Source organism: Cyprinus carpio, chromosome A10 (assembly GCF_018340385.1).
Source record: "Cyprinus carpio isolate SPL01 chromosome A10, ASM1834038v1, whole genome shotgun sequence".
Classification (NCBI taxonomy): domain Eukaryota; kingdom Metazoa; phylum Chordata; class Actinopteri; order Cypriniformes; family Cyprinidae; genus Cyprinus; species Cyprinus carpio.
In genome coordinates this window covers 20,741,944-20,756,699 of record NC_056581.1, presented here as the reverse complement: position 1 = coordinate 20,756,699, position 14,756 = coordinate 20,741,944, and the positions used below count along the sequence as shown (strand labels likewise).

The window sequence follows — 14,756 nt, the reverse complement described above, 5'->3', positions numbered from 1 at the left end:
TCAATCAGTCAATCGATGTTTATTTACAGAGCACATTTAAACACAACTGAGGTTGACCAGAGTGTTTTACAAAGAATAAAATAAAAGGATAAAAAACTAAATATACAGAGAAACAAAATAAGCAATACGCGATCAACAGAATACAACAAGAAATCCAGGATAACATACTAAAGAGTATTAAAAGCCAGGGTGAATAAATGTCTTAAAAGTACTATTAGATGTTGCAACAGTAGCAAAGTACAGAAATACCATAGTATAGCAAGTTACAATAATCAAGACGAGATGTTACAAAGGCATAGATAGCTGTTTCAAGATTTCTTCTGGATAAAAAGGGGTTAACTTTACTGAGAGGGCGAAGTTGGTAAAAACATGACTTGATAACAGCTGAAATCTGTTTGTCAAACTTTAAACTGGAGTCAAATAGGATGTCAAATGCACACTGTGTATTATTTGGAGCCAAGATCAACTCAAAAGCACCGAATAGGACCAAACACAATTATTTCAGATTTATTTTCATTTAGGTGTAAAGAATGCTTTAAAGCCACTGTAAGGGAAGATAGAGCTGGGTATCATCAGCATATAGATGAAAAGAGACCTTTTTTTTTTTTTAAATAGAGGGGATGTAAATACAGGGAAAACAGCATAGGACCAAGGATCGATCCTTGTGGAACACCACAACCGAAACGAATGGTGGTGGATGAGTAATGCCCCAATTGAACAGTAAAACACCTATTTGACAAATAAGAGCAAACCACTGTAAAACAGTACCACATAAATAAATAAATATAACAGAAAAGTGTTTGCACTTAGCAGTCTTAGCTGGCCTCTGGAACATAGCAAGAGAATTTCTCATAATCCCATATGAAACCTGGGGTTTATCCTTTTTCCACTTGTGCTCAGCACATCTACAACCTTGTTTATTGAACTGGCGTTATCCTATAGGGTTTCAGGATTTCAGAGAAGGGGAGGAGTTCCCACAGCGAATGCTTCACAATGTGAGTGAATGCTTGAAAAGGGAACGGCATGTTTTTGCTTCCACTCAAAAAGGGAATTTTCAAAATGATTTAATAAATGATCTGTGTGGTATTGTGAGCTGAAACTTCACAGACACATTCTGGGGACACTTGAGACTTGCATTACATATTGTAAAAAGGGGCATAATAGGTGCCCTTTAAAATAAAATAATAATTTAATAAACAAAAATTAAATGAAATCATAAATTAATCAAATAAATAAAATTAAATAAAATTAAGTAAAATAAAAATAAATAAAATGAAATTAACTGATAAAATAAACCATAAACTAATCAAATAAATAAATGTAAATTATGTTTAGTACTTTATTTTTGCGCTTTTGTCATTTCTTATTAGTTTTCTTTAAATATTTCTGTTAAGTTTCAAATGTAAAATAAAATGAAATAAACCGATAAAATTAAATAATCAAATAAAGTCATATAAATAAAAAAACATATAAATAAAAAAAAAATAAATCTTACTTCAAATAAATACGCAATTCAACAATTTACCAAAAAAAAAAATAAAAAAAAAAAAAAAAAAAAAAAATTAATTTATTTCAGCTTAATTTTTTAAAAATAGTTTTAGTTAACAATAACAACACTGATTACATTAAGGTTAATTTATACAATATGAAGTGTTAAATATGTATCAGTGCATGTAGAAATTAACATTAATCATTTATTAAGATTAATAAAAAATTATAAATGATTAAATTTAACCTTATAATAAAATGGTAACAGAATAGCTGATACCACAGTGTTTGACGAAAGCAGAATATTACTTTACGTTAAATAAAAATAATAATGTTGCCGTGTATATCTAGTTTACTTGTTTAAGTGCCTCAGACACAATTCTGATCATCTTCTGGAGATCTGAAGGCAGTAACCCGGCAAACTCGGTCAAATCCAGTGACTAGTTCTCATTGAATGGACCTGGTATCTTGTAAACTCAGCTTGGTTTGGATTATATGTGGGTGAACTTAAAGATGGCAGGTGGATTTGAACTCGGCTTCCCCTCACATTTGGCTTCAGTTACACGTGTTCTCCATCCTCCAGTGAAATCTCAGCGTGTGATGCTGGCGATGACAGGCCACGGATGATGGACGTCTCTGGAAGCACTGGCCGGTAATCAGGGCTCGCGGCAGGATGGAAACCCGAGCCGGACCCTGAACGGCACTCTTGGACGAGGGGGCCAGAATACGGCTTGTCAACAATAATCAGGCGTTCTTCTGAGTGTCCTTCCAGCAGGAGTGGATCTGGCGGGAGACGGAGCACAGGACTTGTCCCAGCAGAAACAGATCTTTTTTGTTCAACGCAGCCTTAACCCAGAAACCTCTGAATGACAGTCAGACGGCTAGCGGATCTCTATCGGACGTTGGCAGACGGATTAGGTTGATGGGTATTGTAAAACGGTTTTGTTGCTCCGCCCAGCATATACTGGCCCAGTTCTCTATCACCCTGAAAACCCGGTGGAATTTTTGTGTCGGGACGGATGTGAGGTCTCGTAGTCTCTATCCAGGCTGATTTTGCAACAATAGCTAATCGTTCAGTTAGGATTATTTTAAAATACATAAAAAATCCTCATTAAATTAATTAATGGTGTTTTCAAGACTTTTTTTTAATTATCAATCACAATTAAGTAGTTTTTTTTTTTGTCATTTATTTTTTTTTTTTTCTTTTTACCACTGTTGCTCCCTTCGCCATAAAGTTTCCGTCCCTCAGCCATATAGTTTTCCAGTTTCCATCACTCTTCATTTATTTTAACTGAGCGGGGCTAGTCGTCACGACTCCAGTGAACACTTCTCACGGTGGGTTTGTTTTTGTAAGTCACTTTCTGTAAAGACTGAAAGCGTGAAGTTTTGGCTACAAAAAACAAAACCCCATTGAACATTTCCACAGGAAAAAGTTCACTTATAATGCATTTTTATATATTTCATGATATTTTTCTGCAAAAGATCCACATGATTTGAGAATCATTCATTTCTGGAGCACCAACTTGTAAAAGAGATTTTTTTTTAATCTCATTGAGATTTTAATCTGGTTAAATAAAGGAATAAATAAAACACTGCAGTTTTTGATCACATTACTATAAACACTAATTAATCACATAATTATTTAAACACAATAATCATTATTATTTAAGGTGCTAGATGTTTGTCCTGGTTCCATTTATTTTATTTTTCCCAATTTTATTTGTATTAAATTTTTTATTTTATTTTTATTTTTATTTTATTTTTATATTTTTCTTCTCTGCTCTCCACTATATTAAAAATATATTAATATTTAGTAAAGTATAAATATATTTTTGTTGTTTTTTTATTTTGTTTTATAGTTTATTTTTTATTTAAAATAAAAATATATTTCCTTTTAGTTATTTTATTTATTTATTTTCTGGTCTGCTCTCCACTATATATATATATATATATATATACATTCAAATTTATATTAAAAAACAAAATACAAACACTTATAAAATGACATAAAAAAAACATCAAATTACTAACACTTTACCAAAGAACATATAAAAATTAAATCTAATTAAAAATACATTTACATTTAGTCATTTTGGAGACGCTTTTTATCCAAAGCGACTTACAACTGACATTTTACATAAAAAACAAAACAAACACACGAAATACCAATAATAACAAATTTTACAAATAATAAAAATAAGAAAGAGAAGGAATAAATAAAGATAAAAAGACCATTTCTGAGGCTAATGCTCCGTTCTTCATGCTTTGTGACATTTGCGGACAGTCAGGTGGCTATTGATCAGACTAATGGAGCTCAGAAACACCTCGCTCAGAGTTCAGACACACTGTTCACGTGTCCATGTCAGATTCAGACGTCCTCTCCTTCCTCGACAAACATCCTCCAGGCTGTTTTCCACAGTCTACAGTCCGAGAACACCAGAGTCTGGTGAAGTTCTTCCTCCGCTGGTCTCACTGGTGTCCACACACACAGATGTCACTCACTAGTGTGTAACGCCTCCTGCTTATACGGTACACCAAATTATATTCAAATAAAAAATTATAGATATTATTATTTTTAATTCATTGTAATTTCCCCATTGAGAGCCAATGGGGTGTTTGTGTTAATTTATTTGTTTGTTGGTTTACTTTCTTGTTTATTGTTTTTTTTTTATTATTTTTTATTAATGTGTTTATTTTTGCTTTCATTTAATTTTGTCACCAGTTTATTAAATTTCATTTCATTTATTTATTTAAATTGATTCATTTTTAATTAATGAATTTTTTAATTTATATTTTATTTCACCTTTTTATGTCAATTTATTTTTCATTTATTTAATTTTTATTTATATTTTTATTTTTTAATTTATTAAATTTTGTTTATAATTCTAATATATTTATTTATGTAATAGTTTTATTTCATCTGAATTCCATTTATTTATTTTTTTTAATTATATTTCTATTTCGATTTATTTGTTTGTTTGCTTATTTATTTTTTATTATAATTTATAATTTCTTTCTTTTTTCGTGTTTATTTTTTTCATTTAATTTATAATTTTAATGTATTTATTTAATTTATTTTTTTTATTTATGTTTTATTTTATTATTACATTGTATATATCAAATATAAATTAAATATAATTAAAATATAATTACAATTTTAATTATAATTTTATAATTATTTAATTATTTATTTTTTATTTTTTATTTATTTTTTCAGCTTTCCACTATCCTGCTAATAAAAGTGTCAAAACCCCACAAAGACAAAAGCATTTGATATGTATTAGTGTTGGTGCTCATGTAGGCCGCTGGCTCTTCACTGAGCTCCTCTCAGGTGTCTGTTTAGCCTCCAGACCTCAGAGAAATCATTCAGATCTCATCACACTCTCTTACGCAGTGAGCTGTTGAGGGTAAAGACTCGGGTGGTCCAGCAATTGAACAGACAGGAGGGTACAAGAGGGTCTCGCTTCAAAAGAGTTGATGAAAGTTACCCGCTGGTTTGTCTGTGCTTGGCTTAAAAAGGGGTTCTGGCTTATATATTGGTTCTCAGTGCTTGTGTTGATGTTGAATGTGAGAAACAGGGGTGTAGGATGAATACCGTATGCCCTGCTCTGGGCGATGTTTCCAAGAATGAAGCGGTTTTCAGACTGGAGCGTGATGTTGTTTTTCTCTGGTTTTGCAGATGGAAACCGTATGGACCGCAGACGGTGGCTATGAAAGCTCTCCATGTGTCTTATGAGAGTATTAATGGAGCGCAGGTCTCACCTTCGGCTCATCCAGACGTGTTGAAAGGTCCTCCGGATCCGACACGTCCAGCCTCACTTTCTCCTACGACGGAGTAACTCTAGCATCATGAGGAGGTTAGACCCGCTGCTCTTTTCTGTCTGTGTTAGGACTGGGAAAAAACAAAACAACTAACAGACATCACGGACATGTTATGAGGTTATTTTGACTGCTTTAAGAGCTGCTGCTGCTGAACATGACGCGGATCTGACACGCATCGTAGTTTCTCATACCTCTTTACCTTTTCTGCCTCACTTCAGCTCTTAAAGTCTCTGGAATGAGTCGAGGAGTTGAATCAGGTGTTAGAGGAGGGAGACAGTGCTGCTGCTTCAGGACAATTTAGGAAACCACTGCATTACAGAGACATGTTCTTAAATCTGACTCATATAACACATACTTACATGCATGAACAGTCTGACTCCTGACGACATAACTACCACATTGCATGCTCAGAACATACTCAAAGCATCTTTAAATAGACATAACTACAAAATTCAATACCTAACTGACTACATAACCACCAAAATACATTCTCAGTGTGTATATATTAACCTATTTTAAGCAATTTACAGCCTTTATATACTGTGTGGTGGTGTATGTATATATATTTTTTTTAAATTTTTATTTTATTTTATAGATTATATAAAAACACAATATATTTTTTAAAAATATATAATTTTATAATAATATATATAAATAATACATTTTGTTTATATATATATATATATATATGTATATATATATATATATATATATTATATATATATATATATATTCTATATATACATGTGACATATACATATACATACATATATATATTTGTATACACATGCACACATTTTTAATTTTATGTTTTAATGTTTATATATATATATATATAATATATAAAATAAATAAGATTTTTAAAAGATATAAAAAAAACACATAAAAAAAATAAAAAATAAAAAATAACTAAAAATACATAAAGTAAATAAAATATAAATAGTAACTAAAAATAAAAAAAAAACATATAAAAAAAATTAATAAATAAATAAAATTTTATAATTATTAAACATAAATATTATATATATTTAAGATAGATATATATACCATGATTAAAAATAAGTTAAGAATAATACAAGATAATTAAATTTTATATATGATTTTTAACTTCCCAGCAAAACTGCCTGTATGGTGAAATGTACTGTTAGTTTGATATAAAATTATTCAGACCATGATATATGATTTTATTCATGCCGCCCACTGCTATTCTGCATTGACCTGGACAACAGAATTTGTGGGTTTTAAATGCTAAAATATATTGAATATGTGTGAGTATGCTCGCCGCGAGCACAAAGCGGACTTGTGTCCAGATAAAGCAAGTCTTGTGTTTTGTGTGGAAGTGACCCGAGTGCGTCCCAGCTGCAGGGGATCACACTTTGAAGAGCGTTAGTCAGCACGCGTGTGGAGATCCCCGAGCGCCGCGTCACGCCTGATGTTCTCTGATTCACGCCGACAGACAATGACTCCGATTCAGCAGCTCGCACGCCTGCAGAAGCTCCGTCTGACACCAGGGCTTTGATTCGCTCTGAGCTTGTTTGGTCTCTGTGTGTTTTCAGGAGACGACACTCTGCACAACTTCAGGAAACCTCTCGCTGCTGTACACTGGCTTGACCTCCTTCTTTCCAATGTGAATGAAAACTTCCATAAACAAGTTTTACACTCTTAACACTTCTGCAAATAATGTTAAGAAAATTCAGATTGGACACAATAATCATTCTGAAGTTGATCTCAATGTCATGTGTGTGTGTGTGTACTGTGGTGTGACATGATAAATTTAATAAATAATTTATTTATAAGAATTAATAATAAATAAAAATTAATTAAAGAAGTGATAATAGTAATAATAATAATTAAATATGAACATGCAAACAACTTTATTGAGCTCATATTATTTAAGAGACTGCAAGGAATACTAGTACATTTATAAAATCATTTTTCATACCTTATGTGACATGCTAAATTTGCAAAAACTGCATTTTTTATTTATTTGCTTTATTTGCGTGCAGCATATTAATTGTAAAAGAAATGATTTATTATTAATAATGAACAATAAATACAAATTAGTCATGTAGTAGTAATAATAATAATAATAAATAACAATAGTAATTAAATATTAATTTTTAACAAAGAACTCATTATTTTATGAAAATTTATGGAAATCATTTTCACTCTTTCAGGATCATTTAAAATGAGTCCAATAATACAACTAGTGAAAAAAAAAAGGAAAACAGTGATATACACTTCCACTCTAAATTTTAAAAATATAAAATAAACAAACAAACAAAAATTGTAACGATGCATTAAAGTGCACTTCATGGATTATTATGCACACTTATAAAATTAACCCATTACCAGCTGAATGCATTGTAATGTGATGTTGGACAGGACTTGAGTGTTAATGGTCTTTATGGCATTATTGTGAAAGTTATATAGACTATAAAATACATTTCCTTAAAAGTATAATTAGCAGGCCTGGAGATATGTATGTATGTATGTATATATGTGTGTATATATATATATATATATACAGTACAGGTCAAAATATATATATATTATATATATATATATATATATATCTATATATATAATATATATATATATATATGTCTATGTATATATATATTATATATATATATATATAATTTATATGTATATATATATATATCTATACATATATATGTATATGTGTATTATATATTATATATATATATATATATTATATATATATATACTATAATATATATATGTATATATATATATATATATATATATATCATATACATACAGTACAGGCCAAAAGTTTGGAACATTACTATTTTTAATGTTTTTGAAAGAAGTTTCTTCTGCTCATCAAGCCAGAAAACAGTAATATTGTGAAATATTATTACAATTTAAAATAATTGTTTTTAAATTTATTATACTTTAAATGATCATTTATTTCTGTGATGCAAAGCTGAATTTTTAGGATCATTATCACATGATCCTTTAGAAATCATTCTAATATGATGATTCATTATCAAAGTTGGAAACAGTTCTGCTGCTTAATATTTTTTCAGAATATGTAATACTTTTTAGGATATTTTGATGAATAAAAAGTAAAAAAAAAAAACAAAAAAAAAAAAAAGAAGCTATGTTTTTAAAATATTAATATTTTGTAATAACAATATACACTACTGGTCAGTAATTTGGGGTCAGTCATTTTTTTCTTTCTTTTTTCAAATAAAATCAATACTTTTATTCAGCAAGGATGTGTTAAATTGATAAAAAGTGATAGTAAAGAAAATATATTATTAGAATATATATTATTAGAATTTTTTTTTTTTTGTTGAATAAATGCAGTTCTTTTTAACCTTTTATTCATCAAATATATTAGACAGCAGAACTGTTTCCAACACTCATAATAAATCAGAATATTAGAATGATTTCTAAATGATCATGTGATAGACTGGATGTTACATGTGACACTGAAGGCTGGAGTAATGATGCTGAAAAGGCATCACAGGAATAAATTATTTTTTTTAAAGTATATTCAAATAGAAAAACTATTATTTTTAAGTTGTAATAATATTTCACAATATTACTGTTTTTTCTGTATTTTTGATCAAATAAATGCAGGCTTGATGAGCAGAAGAGACTTCTTTCAAAAAACATTAAAAATAGTAATGTTTCCAAAACTTTTTGACCTGTACTGTATATTATATATAAAAATGTGCAGATGAATATATATTTTTTGTAAGTATTCTCTCTCTCTCTATTGCTTTTTCAACTTTTGTTACCTTTTTAGTTGTAGTACTTGTTTAGCAATTTTACATTTAGGCAACATTTCTATTTATGTTATTTCTGTTATTTTTATCTAATATTTGTATATATTTCATCTTTATTGAAATGAGCAAAAATGATGATAATTTTGTTGTTTTAGTTGTAGTTAACTATAACAGCCCTGTAAGTGTTGGAGCTCTGTTTACTCGTGTCCGTGAAGCACAGCAGATGATGAAGTGTATCGTAAGTCTCCTCTTCTGTAACTGTGCTGATGAACAGGATAGTCCGGATGATAAACTGCTGCTGACGGGAACCTCGGTCAAGAAGGACGAAGGCAACGGGAAGCTGCTGTTCTTTGAGCGGGAATCTCTGCGGGAGGTCTATGAGATTGAAGTCGCCGATGCGGTGCGTCTGACACACACTTCTGTGTTGCTCTCATGGTGAGGAGGATTGTGTGGTTTAGACTTACCGTGTGTGTGTTCACTAATAATGTTTCCAGATCACTGACAGGGAAACTGGGGAGAAATGTAAAGGGTTTTTTCAGTCATATGATTGGCTCCCGTGAGGCCCGTCAATCAAACCCGACTGAAACTCCAGGGTTGTCCGTGCTTATGTAATTTAATCTATATTTTATATATACATTAATCTGACTTACAGGTATTGAATACATTAGCTAAATAATAAATCTGCATCTGTTGTCCTTGAAAAGAGAAGCTCGCACATGCTGCCTAATGTCTCATTTAGAGCTTTACACGAGAAAACAATATTCTGGCATAATTGCGAATGAATATTTTTGTTATTTCATTTATTTTCATTATTATAATTATTTATTTGGTACATTTATTTCATAAATATTTTATATATAAATTAATCTGACATATAGGTATTTCATTATTGCAAAATAATATAATTATTTTAATAGTTAATTTTATATATTTATAATAATTATTATTAATCTGCAATAATTTTATTTGATTGTGTTGGATTTTCACATTAATCTTGCATAAAGGGTATTTAATTATTGCAAATTATAATATTACAGTGATTTAAATGGTTTTTATACATTCATTTAATATATAAATATATAAATAATAATAATAATAATAATAATTATTATTATTATTATTATTATTACTAATGGTATTTCATTATTGAGAATTATTGTAATTAGTATTCTAACATATATATATATATATATATATAATATATATATATATATGGTTATATATTATATAATTTATTATTAATGTTTCCTTGTTGTCAATTATTATTATTCTTTAATTCATTATTGCAAATTATTAATTAGTAATTTAATTATTTGTAATATATTAAATATTTTATATATAATTATTGTTATTTCATTATTGTACATGAATATATTATGCTTTATTTTAATGATAGTATTATTATTATTATTTTAAATGAATATTGTATAATTAGTAGTTTATCTGCTAAAATAGCATTTATCTGCTATATTTATTTGTTTATTTGATTGTCAGATTGATTGTACATGTACTGGCAGCTACAGTTGTGTATATTTTACAGTATCCAGAACTGAGATGTCACAATAATATGATTTTCTCTAGTAATGTAAACTCTGTCTAGGAAGACTGCAGTCTTAAATTACTCAGTAAATGCGGTTCTGTCAGATTAATAGTGCAGCTGCAGACAGGAGGTGAAACTTTCTACCTGTTCGTCCCTTTGGAAGCAAAGGGAACGTTGTCTTCCTTCATCCCTTTGCTGGAATGACACACGCGTGACCTCCTCAAGCGTCCCGGCGCTCTTGAGTGCTGGATTGATCTGAAGCGAGTGAAGTGTCTCTGGGAGCTCTTTCTGAGGCACATCTGAGTGACGGCTCAAAGCTCCCGTGGCCGTCTGTGATCAAATGTGCTGTTGAGTGTGTTTCTCTCAGTCCCAGCGCTCCGGCTCTAGTCATAACAGCGTAAAGGCTAATGCTGTCTATCCCAGGTTGCTTCATGTCTTAAACCTGACAGGATGGCATAAAGCAGATGTTGACATCCAGCACACAGAACACATGCAGCACAGAAACCATTGCGCAGCAGCAGTGGCATTAATCTGAAGAACATAATATTCTTTGTGAGATGCATCACAGACATTTTCCATTTTCTTCTGTCTACTTGAAAAAACACATTTTGTATATATATATATATATATATATATATATATATAATTTATTATTCTTTGTTCATTTGATTGTTTGTTCACTAACCAAATCTTCATTTAATTTTCTATTATAAAAACACATATATCTAATAGAATGAAAAAAGAAAAATGTATAAAATACAAAACAAAAGTTTGTTAACCATAAATTTGCAAGTGTGTGTGTGATAATTAATAAATAATTAATAAATAAATAATTTAGTATTATTGTTATTATTATAATTATCTGCTATAATTTGTTTATTTGATTTTGTTGAATTTGCAAATGTTCCTAAAAATGAAAAAGCATGTCATATCACCTTTTTGAATTTTTATTATTTATCATCTAACAACTATGAGCAGAAGAAAACTTTTCATCATACATTATTTTTCTGTGAATTTAGTCTTCGTGATCATTAATAAGACATTAGGCAGTATGTGCGAGGTTCTCTTTTCCATAGGAAAGGATGTTAAATGTTGATTTATTCTGCCAAAAAAGTCCCATCAATTATGTCCGGCATCACTAGAATCATATTAGCAGAGGTGGACGGCTCTTGTTTGCTGAAAATACCTTTGGCCCGTCCAGAAAACTAAGTTATTTATAGCTGACCTGATGAGGAGCTATTTACAGTGTTTATCCAGCGCAAGACGGCTGAAGAATTTAAGTGCTGTCTTTATGAAGTGCTGCACCAGGCCGTCCTGTGACAGGAAGAGCTACCAATCATGGAAGTGTAAACATGGGCCATAACCCCGTGGCGGGGTCGAACTCAGTGCCGGGACGTGGGCACATCTCCAGGCTGGAAAAAGTAAATACTCCAGGGGTGGTTCTCAGCTTTGCTGACTTTTTCACAAGGTGCAAAAACCAACCAAGACAGACATGTGCTTCCTTCAGGACGTCTGCTGCTCCCTCTGCACTGGACATTTGGAATGCGGCTTGATGTCCAAAAACTAAAACAGATCTAGTGCTGCTTGAATTAAAGTGATATAGTGTTTATGGAACTGTCTTTGTAGGTATCTTGGAGTGGTTTGCCTCCTCTCTAAAGCATAGGACGTTTGCTGTAAATAAAGGACATTTTTTGCCCTCTGTAGTATGTGGTGTTCCCCAGGGTTCGATTGTGGGACCACTGTTGTTTTCCCTATACATCCTTCCTTTAAATTATATCACTGTTACGCTGACGATTTCAGTGACATTTTTAAATTTTATTGCGTAACTTCAAAGCATCCTTGTGTCTTCTGTGCGAATGGGCGAATGGCACGATTTCAAGTAATGGAGAGGTCAGATATACAGATGTGCACGATCTAAACCCCATGATACAGTATCTGCAAGGTAATGGAGCGACTAAAGGAGATTACGTTTGTATTCAGCCAAAAAAAGCTCAAATGAAAGCACATTTCAGATCCATGGCCAAATCTTCCAGATCTTTTCTAAATAATCAATTACTCAACCACATGCCCATAGAGACGGATTAACCCCACACATCCCGTTAAGTCAATAAAGGCTGGAGAAACCCCTGCTACGGTCCGGGGGAGGGAGGGTCTAAAGCCGGATTCTAGGTCAGGGAAGCTTAACGCAGTCCGGCTGGTGGATTCAGAAACGAGCCGGTGCTGAACAGCTGGAGGCTAAGCAGATTTCACCCCCATGCCTCCACAGGTCTTTCCAGATCTCAACACTACATACACCGCAAGATCTGTTTAGAAAGGGTTTCTTGAACGTAGTATGATTTATTATGCTCCTCTTGTGCTGTTAACTCATCTCAAGAGCTCATTTTTAAAGTGCATTTGGACCCCAGTACCTGCTGGATATTCTTATGGATTTCTTGCACAGCTTCATTATTTACTCACCCTCATTTTCATCCTGACCTAATTGTTTAATTGAATTTAATTGAATTTAATTTTAATCTCTTTTTTTGTGGTTATTATATTCAATGCAGCATATTTGCATGACAGTGATGTTTATTTTTATTATATTTATTTTTGTGGTATTTTCATGAATTTCAATGCAGCATGTTTGCATGACGATGTTTATTTTACTTTATTTTATGTTGTATTTTCATGTTTTTAAATGCACCATGTTTGCATGACATTTTTAAAATAACCACCCCTCAATTACATCCAAAACAAAATTTACCCCACATCTTGAACCAAACCTATATTTACTTTATTTTTTAACCAAACATATATTTTATTTATTTATTTTATTTTGTGCTATTTTCTTACATTTTTTCTTTTCATTACAGGATGTTTGCATGACAGTGATTGTCATTTCCTTTAAAGCTTCATCATTCACTTACCCTCAGTTAATCCAAACCTATATTTATTTATTTATTTTATTTTATTTACTATTTTATTTGATAATAAAAAATTAACTTCATTATTGAAAATAAAAATACATTAACTAAAATAAAAATAAATTAACTAATAACATAATTAATTAAATTTATTATATTATGTATTTAAATATATTTATATTTATACTTTATATTGTCTTACATAGAACTTATAATAATAATAATAACAACTATAATCTTTCATTATGCAAATATATTTACATTTTTATTTTAATTAACATAAAATTTAAACTACAATAATAATAATAACAATTACTACTACACTTTCACCAGTTGCAAGTTTGTAAGAATTTAATGGGCTTTTCTGGTCTGTTTTTTATGTCTTTAATGGTGCTGTTTTTTCCTTTTTGCACATGGTTGCTATGAACTGTCTTCATATAGACATGCGCTGCATGCAGACGTTTCTCTGAGTCTGTTCCTCCGTCTCTTTTCTCACACAAACACACTGTCACACATGCACACAAATCCTCACACACAGCCCTGGCAGCGGCCCATTCGTCACAGCGAGTCTTTGAGATCCAGGACCGCCAAATATAGTCAACTGGAGATGAGCCGGACGGAGTGAGATATCAGACGTCATCCGAGCTCTGCCATCGGTTTATGTTCACTTCGTGTTCAAATAATTTCTCAGTCTGTGTTTCCTCTCATCTGCTGTTGTTTCAGAGCGTGGTCGGCTGTCTTTGGCATCCCAAGCTGAATCAGAACGGCCTGGTGAGGGTCTACTACGACCCGGTCAAGAGTCAGAGGTGCTTTGCTGTCCGTCTCAATCACGATTCACACTCTTCCCTGTTTCAATCACGATTCAACATCTATTCTCGACCGACTGAAATGACTCGTTCATGACTCCATTAGTGTCGACTGAGGGCAGAATTTGTTCAGTAACGATCCAGATGGATTTAAACGGATTGAACCGACCGACTGAAATGACTCGTTCATGACTCCATTAGTGTCGACTGAGGGCAGAATCAATGCTCTGCACATTTACAACACCATTAACTTCCAGTTTAAGAGCCATAAATAACAATAATAATTATTATTTATAACTTTTAAGGATGTTTTTTTAATTTCCAGGTTTAGAAATCACTTTTAAACTTTCCTCATCTAACCAGGTTATCCCTGAGAATTCTATAAAATAAACATAATTCTATAAAACAAATATAATTCTAACAATATTATTAT

At 31.2% G+C, this 14,756-nt stretch overlaps 1 long non-coding RNA gene across 1 annotated transcript in view; it reads left to right on the top strand.

The window, feature by feature from the left end:
- Nucleotides 1–14,280, top strand: part of LOC122134533 — a 36,054-nt gene extending 21,774 nt beyond the window's left edge. Inside the window, exons 3-6 of the long non-coding RNA XR_006161031.1 lie at nt 5,168–5,345; nt 6,867–6,937; nt 9,349–9,509; nt 14,241–14,280. This is a non-coding gene — a long non-coding RNA (uncharacterized LOC122134533). The remainder of the gene's footprint in view (nt 1–5,167; nt 5,346–6,866; nt 6,938–9,348; nt 9,510–14,240) is intronic.
- Nucleotides 14,281–14,756: the final 476 nt, after the last annotated feature.